Source organism: Mus caroli, unplaced genomic scaffold (genome assembly GCF_978045245.1).
Source record: "Mus caroli unplaced genomic scaffold, Mus_caroli_1 scaffold_17, whole genome shotgun sequence".
NCBI lineage: Eukaryota > Metazoa > Chordata > Mammalia > Rodentia > Muridae > Mus > Mus caroli.
Window position 1 is genome coordinate 74,280,439 of NW_028227272.1, and position 15,463 is coordinate 74,295,901.

General features: G+C 37.0%; 1 long non-coding RNA gene across 2 annotated transcripts in view; it reads left to right on the top strand.

Moving 5' to 3' along the window:
• Nucleotides 1-421: 421 nt before the first annotated feature.
• LOC110311497 (uncharacterized) overlaps nt 422-15,463 on the top strand; it is a 463,301-nt gene continuing 448,259 nt past the window's right edge. Inside the window, exon 1 of one of the 2 annotated variants that reach the window (XR_015045734.1) lies at nt 422-725. This is a non-coding gene — a long non-coding RNA (uncharacterized LOC110311497). The remainder of the gene's footprint in view (nt 726-15,463) is intronic. The other variant, XR_015045735.1, reaches the window with a different exon arrangement.

The following is a 15,463-nucleotide window of genomic DNA, read 5'->3' on the forward strand; positions in this document are numbered from 1 at the left end:
CTGCCTCTCCATAGATCATCTCTGCTTCATGCCCTGTCTCATTTCGCATAGCTAAAAAAAGAATGCTAATTAAGATCCCATGTCTTAACCTGAAAATAATGACTCGGCTGTAATTAGAAATCTGCTGAGAGTTTAAAATTCTAGTAGGGGACCAAAAGCATCAGTTATGGTGATTAGGAAGAAAATGAAGAAGTATGTTTCTGTAATCAAGGTAAACAGGGGAAAAGGGGGATTCCCTCATCTTTTTTTTTTTTTTTATCCAATTTTAACCAATAGTATTCTGCTGCAGATAAGAAGATACTGTGTTTCAAAAACGATTTTAACCATCAAATTGAAAGAACACAAATCAGTAGCAATAGAAGCCTTAATCCTCCTTAGGATGCAATTCAGATGAAAGAACTGCTTTTATTTTTCTTTTTTTTGTATGTGTGTGTTATAGACGGATCTGAGAACGCTGTCTGGGCTTCGTGCCAAGGGCTGGTATTCACACAGCAACGACGGCCTCACAGAAGAGCTGTGGGAAGCAGGAGGGAGAGCCTCTCTTAGGGTGCCACTACTATGGAGACACAGCTGGGCTGAACAAGATTTGCTTCAAACGACAACAAGAGAGACAGAAAGTATCTAATTCAACCGCTGCCCAAGCAGGCAGGCACCAGAAGAGCTAGCAGCCAATCCGGCCATGCTCGAAGCCAGTCCTGCAGCTCAGCCAATCAGTGACATCATTGGTGAGAAACTCATTTACATCATGCAGTAATGAACTTTGTTTAACATAGCCTTCCCCCTTTTCCTAATACCCTCCCCTCCCCCAGATTAGTCCTTCCATTAATTATTCTGGTGGCATAATTTAAATCGCTATGTGAAAATGTGGCTACATTCTTTCTGGTAGCTCTTACCCAGTCTCCAACTGATGTCTGCAGTAACAGAAGTGGCTCTAAGTACAATGCTATTTTGCTTGGGTCTTGCATATATTATCTTCTCCTTCTTAAAAAGAAAAAAAAAACTCTCAGAAAACAATCCCAAACTTTTGTTTATTAGATTCCCCCTCTCAATGAAATACGTGTTTTCTTCAAGTTGCAACTCTAATGAAATATGTGTTTTCTTCAAGTTGCTGTACAATGTAATAGGGAATGGGGGGGGTATGCTGCCATGGACGTTGTGATTTTTTTCCAAGCAATCTGCATCTTGGAGGTCCCTTTCACGTTTTTAGATTTTATGTTGTAGTGGCCATTTTTACATACAGTGCTTTCTCCAAGAAAAAGCTCTATGTACATCTGTCAAATAGAAGAAAGTTCTCTCTTGTTTTATTCTGTCCTTCACTGCTCTCAGCCAACATGTCATCTTATTAATGAATAGAACTGAGGTCATTTCTGAACAAATCTCTCCCTTCCCATCGCAGCACAATGCACCTGATTTGCATCCATTTACTAGAAATACTGAATACAAGAACCAGCTTGAAAAGAAGTGCAGGGAACAGCTTACATATTATTTCAGATATGACAGGGACATTTGTTTCTCAGGAGGCATAATATGTAACGGCTGCTTTAATGTTTCTCTGAAAATGCCTGCTCTCCATTTATAGTTCAATACCTCCAGCGAATTTATGGGATCATTATATAACCAGAGTTGAGCAAATGAAATCATAGTCACGAAGGAATTCATTTATCTACGGAAAGACATTTGGAAGTACAATGTTTTCTCGCACATTTGTGTTTTGTTGGTCAGGATAACGTACTTTGTTAGATAGATGGCTTAAAAAGTCTGAAACATGTGGTCTGAGAAGATTTCTATTTGCTTTACAGACTCCCAAAGAGTGAAACTGGGACAGACTTTAGTGTGATTTCTCTTAATTCATATATTTCATACGTTGTTGCCATGAAAGGCATGTGGTTGTCTAGAACTGATAGCCAAAGTCCATTGTCTATTTTCTATTAAAAGAATGTTTTGGATATAATTATTCAAAGACATGGAATTTTAAAATACACCAACAAAGGCTTCATAACTGTGCACGATTTTTTAAAAAGAAGCTTAGCGAGCACAATGATAGGCATAGCCACATGAAGGGTTTAGACAAGAAGCCCATGCCCTTTTAATTCATGAGGCATTCCGTCATCCCGTCATGTGTATTCAGGGGGCGACGGTCCTGAATCAGTCATGAGCTCCCCTGCTGCAGATCCGTAATTTGAATCATGTGTAATAATATATTATCCTACTGGGGGCCCTCTCTCAGTAGGAAAATGGTTTCTACATTCTGGTATAAGAGAACTTTTGGCTGCTAGCCGCCTCACAGCCATTACTCACATGGACAGTCACAGTTGTCCCCCTTAAGGAATAACATCTGCACAACCTTGTCAGCCAAAATTCTGCAACCTCCCCCCTCGTTATGAATTATGATTTCTTAGAATTGGGAAAGCTAGAAAAACTGAAGCCTGAAAGTGGAAGGCTGAAAGAAACGGATCAAAATTTTATAGCGCATGCCAGGTGACAACAGCTCAAACTCCCATCTCTTTGAATTGATGGGTAAGTGGGTGGAGGGAGAACAAGCGATTACACCTAAATGCATTTGCTTGGCTAGACACTACTAAAATATCATGTGTTCGGTGAGGACATGGTTGTCTGTGTGGTTCTGTGGATATCCTAGCCGGGTCCTATAAAGGGTGTGGCAAAATGGAGCGTTAGCTGAGGATGGAGCCCACAGTTCAGGCAGAGGAATTGTCTCTGCTCGGGGAGGCGAAGAAGTGGTGGAGAAAAAGCCATTCCGCCTTAAGTGTTAATTCCACTAACAGCACTGGGCTCTGACTCTCTTGTTGTAAACATGATGAGGTCACCGAATTTCTCTCTGTTTTCCTTACCAGTGAAAAGCAAACGCTGAGGTGGCACCTTGGCATTTCTCTCTATGGAGCATCTTTCTGTTTCTTAACCATCAAACTCTCTGCTTGCTCCGTGCAGCTGCTTAAGTCCGCCTTTTGTAAAATCTCTGTAAATCATGGCCAAATCTCCCCCTTCTCCACGCCTGTCTTTGTACCTCCATATCTGCATTTGTGACTGTTAACAGCTTTATAGAGTCACATGTGTACATTTGTGTAACGAGATCCTTACAGGCAGAGACCACACTGAATTGACCTTGAGCCTGTAGGTCTTAGAATAATGACTTATATTCCCACATTTGGAATTCATATTCCAGCTAATGAATTATAAGTATATTATAAATCATTAGAGAAATTACAAGAATTACGGAGATTGCTATCATGCTGCCAGCTACTGGGTAATGTGGGTGTCAGCTTTTTCCGTATCTACACTGTGCCATTCATTTCAGTGGACACTCAGAGTGAGGCTCAGAAAAGAGGAACACACTTTGTTGTTGTTGTGTGTGTTTTTAATAATGTATTTCATTGTGTTTCAAATGCAAAATTAAGCTCACAGAATTTGATGCTCAAAAAAGAGTAAGCTTCGTCTAGTGAAATTGCAAAGTAACTATGGCAAGAAAATTATGGTATCAAACTCTACTATTAATTACATGAATTAGTTAATTACATGGGAAAGTTGAGTAATTAAAGTTGAAGTTCAAAAGGTCAGGATTCATGGATTTGAGTTTTATCCTCTCAAAATTAGTACATGTCATTTATATCTGTAATCTAGTATAATGCCCATTTGAATGCATTTTTAGATGTTTTAGCACAGCCTGATAATATAAGGCTAAACATATTTTATTTTTATGCTGCATTTCTCTATAAGTTCCCTTTTGGCTATAGTACTCCTGATAAACTGCAATTAGTTCCTTGGTGAACAATGTGTCTTGTTAGGAAGTTTTTAAATATTTAAATACTTGTTAGGAAGTTTTTGTCTTTAGAATTTGAAAAACCATTGCACAGTGTTGATTCCTACTTGTGTAAAGGAAATAAAATAGAAAATCTAGAATATCTTTTTTATATTTGGAAAAATATAAAAATGCATATAAATCAGCTTTTTAAAAGTATATTTTATAAACGAGAAGGGAAGAAAAATGTCTCAGCTCTAAATATGTTTGTTCAGCTTCCTGGAAAAGCCTGAGCTAGTAGCTTCTACTAGGACTGAACTGCAGGACTGGACCAATACACTTTTACTCTGCCCAATGATGTTTATTTTAAAAATCCGGAAGATAGGATTCTGTAATAGCCTAGGACTAATGTAAATTGTATTTGCTTATAAAATTGATCACTCTGATATTGGGCTCTATAGGTGGATGAAGAAGAAGGCTAAATCTTATTTTTTAAAAAACTGTACTGTAGTGTAATATGTACATTTATCCTAATATTCATTAAGTAATTATAGTTTTGATTGTTTCTTTTTTAAACTAACACGCAAAAAAAGCAAAGCTGATACCTAGGTTAACTTCCCTGTGGCTTTTATTAATTTAATTCATATTAAGGTAAAAGATTGGTTAAGTAGGTTTGGGTTCTGTGAGTTTAGCTTTAAAATAGATAATCATGCTGGTTTGGATCCTTTTTATTCTACTAAGACCTCCTGCTATCTCTGTAATGAAGCATTGCCACTTAGACAGTTGTTAAAGATGAGTTTGAAGATTTTGAATCCAGGGAACCAACCTGTGGCTACTTGGAGTAAATACTCCTGGAAGACAGGAAAAAGAGGAGAGTTTTCCCAGCATCTTCTGTTTACAAAGCTCTAGGTCAGAGCACAGAGAGTGGCAGACTGATGTGAAGCATCTTGCACAAAGAGCGATTGACCTACTCCATGGTTGGAGACGTGACCCCTGAATATTATTGTCTTCCTAAACTTATTAAAGTTGTGATAGACTAGAGAGGAGTAATGGAATCTCTCCCCTTACATTGCTTCCCTTAAAAATCATGATCTGTGATGCTTGTTCTAAAATTAAGTATTGACTTATGAAAGGAGGGATAAACACTTATGCCGGCACATTATTAGATAAACGGACAAAGGACAAATCAGTTGTTCATAATTTGGGAAAGTATTAGATGACACTGGATTAAAGTATTTGTGTAGTCTGGTGTCATTTTCTATCCAGCCATGGGAACATAATCAATGTTAAGCACAGTGCTCAATATGTTGGGCCACATAAAGTGTCTTTGGACTGAAACTAACATCTTGCATCTCATAAGTATGATATTTGACTTGCATGCCTAGATACTATACAAGAAAAAAAAAGATGAGGATTAATTGCTGCTATTTTCTGTGGATAGGTTGTATGTCATGTGCCTCACTTTCTGCTATATTTCATTTAGTTCTTATTTCAGTTCAGGGTTATTATACCAGCAGCATGCACCCTTTGGTAAATTTTTGATGTTATAATATAATCTCTCTATTACCATCGTTTCTCCAAACACTTTCACATACACCTGCATGTTCTGTTTCAAATTCTCAGACCTCTTTTTAACATATATATGTATATATATATGCATATCATATATATTCCGACCACTGGGTGTTGGAAAACCAATTGGTGTGCTTTCATATGGGCTGGGCAAGTTATATTTAGGAAAACACACACACACAATGTACATACACAGTGTACATTCCCCCTATCATATTCCAGAAAAATGTGCAAACAGTAAACCTCACCTTCTCAACTTCAATTTTCAACATTGTTATTTCTGTGCATTATGCAAATCTCTCATATAAATATATGTTAATGTATAGGTCAAATTAAAGTACCTGGTTTTATTGTATAATTTGTGGTATCGTTTTTTTTTTTAAATCTAGAAAACTGATAGTTTTGAACCCTATGACTTTCACTTGATTTTAATCCATACTATCTGCTGTTCATCTGAATTCCTGATATTGAAAGCTCCATACTGCTGTCCAACAAATTCGGAAGCAGAGCTTTTTTTATTTTGGCAGACAGTAGAACCATGCATGTGGTGTTGAGATTTCATTAGTAATATTCAGAGTCATGCTGTGATTTCAAGTTGGCTTCATAATTCTCTATTGAGAAATTCTTAGTATTTTTTCTTCTAGGATTCATTTACTTTTACATTTCTAAACATGTTGTGGGAAATATCCAAAAAGAACCTGTCAACTGCCATGCTCCTGGTTCTCTCATCCTGCCATCTCTCTGGCCCCACCAGGCCACAAGGCTCCTGCTGGCTGAACTCAACTTGGCAGTCTCTCTGCCTGTCAACTCTCTGGTGGGGGCCCTTTCTCTTGCTACCACTCATTGCACCATGCAATCCATGATCAGCTTTCTCAACACCCATTTACCCGGTAGAATCAAAACTTTTGAAGCTTATAAAGAGCGAATCAGATTTATGTATCAATAAAATCACAATTTACAAGATGCCAATACAATAATTTCAGAACCAATTGATAATGCTAAATGCTTTATCCCAATTATTCTAACTTTATTAAATCATCACCTTGGCTACATTCTCCCCTTTCCTCTTCCCTGATACTCCCTCTTTCTCTGTCTGTCTCTATCTCTGTCTCGGTCTCTGTCTCTGTCTCTCTCTCTCTTTCTTTCTGCCACTCTTAGCTCCCTCCATTTTCCCTTTCCAGTCACAGGCCTCCTATGCACTAATGCAATTGGACAGGGAAAGTCCTGCAACATAAACATTACTTCTTTGTGGGCTAGAATGACAGCACATTATTTCATGGCTTTCTCAGTTTATGGAGAAAGTGCGTGATTGGTGAGTAATTAAGAAATGTGTGAATGCTTATGTGTACACAATAAAAATAAGAGGTCCTGATGTGAAGAACTCCATCTACTACTATGGAGTGACCACTGAATTCTACTGAGTAGTGTGGAGGTTTACAATGACAGAATTCCTGGCCAGATGCCTGGTCCTGATTCTAGACTCCCTTACCTTAGATCTTGACATCTGTGCTCAGTCTACTCATGTCTATAGTAGCACCCTCCTTAAAAAAACTGATGATCCAAACCTTTATTGTGTTCATGGTAGTATTAAAACAAATAAATGCTTACCCTTTTTTACTTAAAAGGTGTAGTATCTTTTAGTGATGGTAGCATAATTTTATCAACTCAATTTGCTTTCTCTTTCCTTTAACATTTATGTTTACTTAAAAATTATGGGCATCACAGATTACATGTAAACTTTAGGGAACCATTTATTTCTATATTTTTTCAGAATTCTTGAGTAAACAATCTTTAAGACAAGTGGACTAAAGAAAGAATAGAGTTTAGGCCCCTAGTCAATGGCATCCCTAAAATTTTTAACCACGGTCTGAGCATCTGGTATTCAGTGACCAGAGTTTTGGTGCCAGTGAACTTTCCTATAGTAATTTTGGTTCTTATTGGGAAAAGACACAAATAAGAAATCCTGGTTAAAGCTGATGTATGTATGGTCAAGTGTTAATGAAAGAAAGAGGATGTTAAAATGTTGTCCTTGTAAATTCTAGCATAATGGAGAATAACAAATTGCTTGTTTATATTTCTAATCAAAACTTAGTTCTACTGGATTCAAGGAATTATGAGGGCAAGTTAATTACATTAGATTGCTTTCTTATCCTACCCTAAGAATGAGGAGCACAGAAGTTTTCATATTGATTTATAAAGGTAAAATATACATCCCTCTTCTCTCTTATCAGTCTCTCTCTTCTTCCCTCTCTCCTCCTATCTTCGTCTATTCCTCTACACTTTTATCTTAAATTCCATCTCTGAAAATCTAAAAATATTTGTAAGGGTAAGAGAATCTCATATGCTGATGATTGACCTCAAGGCAAGCAGGTTTTCAATGTCAAACATGTAAAATCAGTAGTAATGATACACATGGACATTAAAAAATGAATTGCATCTCTCTATTAAGTTTCTTTATTACTTCCTTAAACTCTATCTGGGATTTTAACTTTTTTTGTGGTGTGACTGCTGTAGAGCTTGACTAAATTTGCCATCATATAGATGCATTTAATTGGTTGGCTTATATGTCTAAGAAAAGCAAACTATTACTATAACTTTATTTTTTACATCAATTTGCATATGTATAGTATTAGTTTTTTTTTTTGTGGGAGTGTTGCATGCACTACTTGTGTGTGGACATGCTTCTGGAGGGTAGATGTTGTCATCACATATATTCCTTAACTATTCTCTATGAGCTATGGGTTGCATTGGACCTGGAGCACACTGGTTGGCTAGCAAGATATGAGCTATAATGATCTTCTTCCAACTCCCACCAAAAGGAATCTCTGTGCCTTTGTTTTATGTGTATGCTGGGGAATCTCAATTCAGGTCCTTCTGGTTGCACAGCAAGAGATTTTCCCACTGATTTCCCAGTCCTCACACTCCATTTAATTTAGTATCGTAGGGGCATTATTGCTTTAAAACACTCTCTTATATCCTTTTATTTATAGCAACTAGAAAATGTCCTATAAAACACCACCAGAGATGGTGCTGAGCATCCTTTTGGGGCATTAGGATATACTTAACTTTTAATTTACTTTTAATTTTTGAGATAGGGCTGGTCTGTGTAGTCAGGTTGACCTGAGACTTGTTATACCGCTACATTGATGAACATGTAGTATTTAAATTTTTCACTAAGCTCACTTAATTATGATTTCTGTGATTGAATTAACCTTTTAGAATCCATTAACTGTAATTTCTCTCCCATGGATACACCCCTTATTAGGAATAGGCTTCAGCATATTGGAGAGGGCAAACACTCCCTTTTCAGGATAGTTCTGTTTAATAGCAGATCATGGTCACCTTTTACGGTTCTTTTCATTCATTTAAATTATGAATCATATAGCCAATGTATAACATAAAGTAAAATTTGGGCATTCTAGTAAAAGCATATTTTCAGACATTCTCATATGTAATTTAAAGAATCTTAAAAATACTTATTTAATTGTGTGTGTTTGTGTGTGTATGTGTGTGTTCTTGAGAGCATGTTTGTGTATCAGATGGACAAAGAGCCCATAGAGATCCAAAAAGGGACAAGAATCCTTAGAGCTGTAGTTACAAATAGTTGTGAGCTGCCTTCTAGATGTTAGGAATCAAACATGGTCATTGTACCAGATATACTGTTCAGATTCTGAGCTAAGCATCTAGCTTCTGTGCTTAATTTTTCAATAAGGACATTCATATAATGCAAAATGTAACTTCTGTTTGGCTTTGAAATTATTATTGTCACTATATGGATAAATAAATTTTATTTTAAAAACTCTAAAAATTTAATTTATTATTTTTAATTATATGTAGGTATGCGTCTATATATGGATATGTTTATGTGCGGGTAGGCACTCCTGGAGGATGGAGCATTAATTACATCCTCTGCAGGTGAGCCCCTTGACATGGATGCTAGCAAAGTAACTTAGGTCCTCTGAAAGAACAGCAATTGCTTGAACTACTGAGTCACATCTCCAGTCCATCCACCTGTAGCTCTGATGGTCTTCAAACACAAATTAAGACCCAAACTCTGCTTATGCCTCTACCTCTTCAGCATAACCCTGTCATGTACCACAACTACTGGTAAGAAATAAATAAGTTTCAAAAATATGTGTTGGTCATGCCAGAAATAACACTGATTTAAGCTCACCCATTATTTACATCAGTGTTCACGAGTACTCTGGTCTAGACTAATAACAGCAACAATAAAAAATCTGGGATGTAAATTTTTCATCAAACACTGATTGAAAATCATCTTCGTTAGAATTACTATTGCTGTGATGAAACACCATGACCAAAAAACAGACTGAAGAGGAAGGGGCTTATTGGCTTACACTTCCACATCACTGTTCATCACGGGAAGAACTCGAGACAGGAACTTCGTCAGGACAGAACCTGGGCACAGGCGCTGATGCAGGGGCCTTGGAGGAATGATGGTTACAGCTTTCTTTCCTCTACCTGATTTATTATAGAACCCAGGGTACCAGCCTAGAGGTGGAACTACCCACAATGGGTTAGATCCTCCACCATCAATCACTAATTAAGAAGATTCTTGCATATAGCCTGATATTAAGGATTGTTGTTGTTGTTGTTTCTGTTGTTTTTCAAATGAGGTTTCCTCTGCTCTGACAACTATAACTTACATCAAGAGGACATAAAACTAGCCTCCACAGAAATATCTATGTTTGATACACTATTGTGTGTGCTGAAGAATAAGGGTAAAGCAAGTCAGATGAATGCCATGTCTCATGACACATGTGGTTCTACATGCTCTTCATATAGTAATAATGCTCATTTACAATAGTTTCCACTCCATTAACCTGACAAATAACTATCACAAACCCTACAGTAGTTGCCTGAAATAAGGAATATTAGCAATCTCTACATATACTGTTACCATGTAGACATGTAATGTCTCCCACAGGATCACGTGTCTGAAAATTTGAATCTCTGCTGTTTCTGCTGTTTAGGAAGGTCATGTGATCAGCTATACGTGGATAACTGGGAGTGGGCTTTGAGAGTTTGTGGCCAATTTCTACTTCTTGTCCTGTCTGCAGTTTAACCATCACATCAGAGAATACAACCCTGTGCTCTTGCTGCCATTGAGCCACTTCATCATTCATTCCCTGATATTGTTTCATCTGAAATAATGAGGCATAATAAACTTTCTGCCCCTGTTTTTGTTTGGATGATAAAAGGTAACTAACACCAAAAAATTGGTTCAAGAAGTTGGTTTTTTTTTTGCATTGGATTGTTATCCTTGTGAATCTTAGGCATTTGTGTGTGTGTGTGTGTGTGTGATGATTGTGGAAGAGACCGGAGACGTTTGTTAGAAGAGCCCCAGAAAACTGCAAACAGAACTTAATGATTGACTCTGTTGAGAATTTGGAAAACCAAAATGCTGATAGAAGGAGAGGATAAAAACTATGCTCATAATGTTACAGATGAAAGGAAGGATTATATTTGGAAAAGAATAATATAATACTTACATTTGTTAAGGAACAAATACTATTTATGTCCTGAAATTTTGAGTTAAATTTGATTGAAAGGTTTGGACTAATTTATTTTAGGGGGTAAGAAAGTTCAACATGACATTGAATTCAAACTATGATCTGATTATGGCCTGACTGCTCTTAGCCAGTTTCACATGAGGATCCAGAACAAATCAAAGCATGAAATATCTGAGATGAAAGGATGGACCATCTAGAGACTGCCATACCCGGGGATCCATCCCATAATCATCCTCCAAACACTGACACCATTGTATACACTAGCAAGATTTTGCTGAAAGGACCCAGATATAGCTGTCTCTTGTGAGGCTATGCAGGGGCCTACAAACACAGAAGTGGATGCTCACAGTCAGCTATTGGATGGATCACAGGTCCCGCAATGGAGGAGCTAGAGAAAGTACCCAAGGAGCTAAAGGGATCTGCAACCCTATAGGTGGAACAACAATATGAACTAACCAGTACCCCGGCCCCCCAGAGCTTGTGTTTCTAGCTGCATATGTATCAGAAGATGGCCTAGTTGGCCATCATAGGAAAGAGAGGCCCATCGGTCTTGCAAACCTTATATGCCTCAGTACAGGGGAACACCAGGGCCAAGAAGTGGGAGTCGGGGGGAGGGTGTGGGGGGATTTTTGGGATAGCATTGGAAATGTAAATGAAGAAAATACCTAATTAAAAAATATGTTGTTCTTAAAAAAAAAGAATTGAAAGAAAAAAGATCTGAGAAACCTGCCAGTTTGAAAGAAAGAGTATGTGAGTTCTTTCAGCTTGTGGAGAATTCAGGTATGGCCAAGACAGCAGTGCACCTTAGTGAACTGCTCTGTCATTCCTTACCATGATAGACTATTCTGTTGAAACCATGAGCCAAACTCTTAAGTTGTTTCTCTTGGGTTTATCATAACAAGAAGACAAATAACTAAAGCAGATATACTTTCCTCATATGTATACCTAAAGTTTAATGCATAAAATACACATATCAAAATATTAACAACTAGTATTATAACTAATAGGCTATAACATCATAGGCTATTATAACAATATACTTTATGAACATTTCCACACACATTGCTAGTTGTGCGGTTTGCAATCATTGAGCAGAAACATTGAGATCCCACACCATTCCACATGGTAATCAAAAATGGCTAGCAAGTGAATAGTGCTCAAGAGATGTATACAACCCGAATATTAGCAAATATGAAAAATAATAATTCAGATAACGGGAGGGTGTAGTGGGTGCTATAATATTGCATCTTACTACCTATATTGAACATTTTAAAAATTACAGATTATTTATATCTTGAGCTTTTATATAAATACTTTTGAGACCCATTGCTCTTTCACGATTCACTGCCATCTGGCCTTGATCTCATTGTCTTCTTACTTAGTTGTGAAATTTCATATATGTGTTATCATGCTTGCTTTGGGGTCACACCTTTGAACTGACATGGATTATGAGTAATTAGAATTACAGAAAGGTAAACCATAGGTAATAATGAGGGAAGAATAAAGCATTACATTTTACTGATAAGATTCTGTTGTCTTATTACATGTGTGAGCAAAGAATACGTGCCTTTAATAACTAGTGTGCTCGAATTTGCACCAGCCCCTGGACTGTGGATGAAAAACAATAAATCTGATTTATAGAGTAGATTAACTTGGACTATGGACTCCTACTGGGTACATTCTCCATTCTGCCATTCATTATCTTACTTGAATGTCCAGTCTCTCTGTAGTGACTATGCAAGTTGTCCGTGATTTCATATTTCCTTTAGTAAGTAAGGACCTTAGGAAATCATTTTTTTCCTGGTAGTTGTTATATTTTCTGCTGTTTATCTAACTTTTCAGTGTGAATAGAAAACTTATTTGTCATTTATTGAATCAAGACTGGTTATTGTCACTTATACCAAGATTCATAATTCATCTTTTACAATGCATCCTGCATCTTTGAGTATTATTTATCTGCTGTGGTAGTATACTCTTCTGTTATTTAGATCTCCATAAAGCCTCTGAATATCTTAAAATTTTAATGACTCATGAGTGTAAAGGAAATAATAAGCAATTTATATACTAATTCATGCTTATTTAAGAGGAGAACAATATTATCATAAACCCAGAACCATTCAGAGTTTGACACAGATTGAAAATAATGGCTTAATTCCACTATTTTTTCAAACGTGCTCAGGGAAGTGTGGGAAAGAACTGATCTTTGGTTTGTCCTAGTTCACTGAGCAATTTGTGGTTGACTCAGAAAAAGAACCATATTTTGTTAAATTGCAATTTTAGAAAGAGTGCTGGTCATAAAAGTAACATTTTTCTCTAGCATAAATTTGAAAATTAAATGTGAAAAAATGAAAATACATAATTTTAAACTCTAAATTATTTGGGCTAAAGAGAATGTTTTAAAAATTTATACATCTTTTAAAAACTATTAAACTTCATTTATTATCACTTGTATATCTTCATTCTAAGCCTAGAAGTAATAATACTATAGAGATTCATATGAGGAACACACCCATGGATTAAAAACAATGAATTTATAAGATAGTTACTTTAAAACGTTGATGTTTAAATTACAAATTTATAACACACAAACTTAATAGAGATCGAATATGAAGATCTCATTAAAATTCAACAAAAATATTTTCTTTGCACGTAAAATCCACATGAAATTTGTCCAACAAGTGCTGTCTTTGATGTGGACACCCACTGCCTGCTCCTGTGGAAGTGCTATCTCCTCTTAGGATTCAAGACTGTATCTTCCATCAATCAAGGAACTTGTTCAGTTAATGAGTCTCCTTCCTCTTGTGTCATCGTCGCTCCCTTAAATCTGCTCTTTCTTTCTAGCTCTTAACGATGACCAGCTTCCATTCTTCAAAGGGTAAGCCAGAAAAACCAAACAACTGTGACTGCCCCCTCGGAGTTGCTTCCTGGTTGGCTTACTCATCCTATTGCTGAACAGGAAGTTAGTACAGCTAGGGAAATGCATAGTTTCCTGGGTCAAACACTCACTTGGGACAATAGTATACTTCTTTACCTGCCACTCAAAGTGATAGTATGTTTTAGAAATCTTAAACAACAGCTCTTCTAAGTACATGGAACTGTCTCCTTTGCTTCTAATACTAAGTCTATAGAAGTGGGGCGGGAGTACCATGCACGCGCTCCCGTTCCACCATGACTTTTGAGGGGCTCAAGGCTGAAAATATATCGTTCATCATAGGTTTACAATTTAAAGCCCCAGGCCCACTTCTCCTGATTTATTTTTCAATTCTGTTCCAACCGAGGTTTCAAATACTATAAGGGAAAAAGATAGCAGGATCAATTGATTTTAAATAAAGCCAAAGTCCTAAACCCACTTTAAAGAGAAGTCAACGTTGCGCTCTGATCAAGGAAAGCTGGACTTAAAGCCTGTTGCCTCTACAGTATTTCAAAGAGAATGATTATGAGAAGAGGGTATGTTCTGCTGTGGCTGAGGCACCAGCTATTCAAGCAAAATTGGTAAGTCAACATGTTTATTGCTTCCATTCTCAAGATGATGAATGTAGCTGAGGGGAGATCTTCCAGCAGCATCCTTTTCTTTTGTTATAAGCAAGGCCATTAAAATAAATAAGTTTATAAGTCAAACTATAAAACATTGGAAAGTGTAACTTCCTTGATTGTATTCAATTTAGGACTTCAGAGTAGGGGTGCTATGGTTACAGTGTAACCTCTCTCTACAGGAGGAAAGAAACTGACACAGTTTTATTTACAAGCTGTAGCATTTGAAAATTAGATTTGTTTTTGGTAGTCAATAAAATAAATAAAAATTAAATTTCCACTAGATGGCAGTAGATCAAGTCTTCCTGTAGCAGCTTTGTTTTGATCTTCTGTCCTGTATTTAACCACATAAGCGTACTCTTCGCATACCCTTCTAAGGGATCCGGTGCTCCTATATTAAACTTCAATTTATTTTTATTTGATGTCCTGTTTTTAAGACACCATGAAACTGTTATAGGTTAGTTCAGTTTTATAGTGCCTTGTAAACTATTGCTTGCTATGATTATCACAATTTCTTTAAAAATTACAGTGCTCTAATCAATATATCTACAGGAGAATCTAAACTTATCTCTATTATACTCTTGAAATTTCCAGTTTCATGGAAAGCCAGCTTTTTAGTCCACTAAAAGCTGGTTATTCACCTTCTTGAGTCCATAACATTCACTTTTCTTCTATGTCACTGAATTTCTAGTGGTGACAACAGTTTACAGTCATCACAGGTTTGTGGGTATTGAATTTCATTGTAGGGAGGAGATGGATTCAGATGAAGGGATGAGTGTTCACAGGATGGCTCCTGTACCAATCTGCTTTTCTCTTTACAGTGATGAACACTAGGACTGAAAGCAACTCACGGGAGGGAAAGAAGCGTTTGGGTTACAGTTCCTAGTCACCTTCCATCACAGAGGGAAGTCAGTGAACTGGAGCCTTAGCAGATGCGGGAACCCCTTGAGGACACTGCTTAATGGTTAGCTTGCTCTCTTGCTTTTGCTCGGTTAGCTTTCCTATATAGTCAAGGACCTGCTGCCTAGCAGTGATATCTCTTATATAAGTGGTGAGCCCTCCTACATAAGTC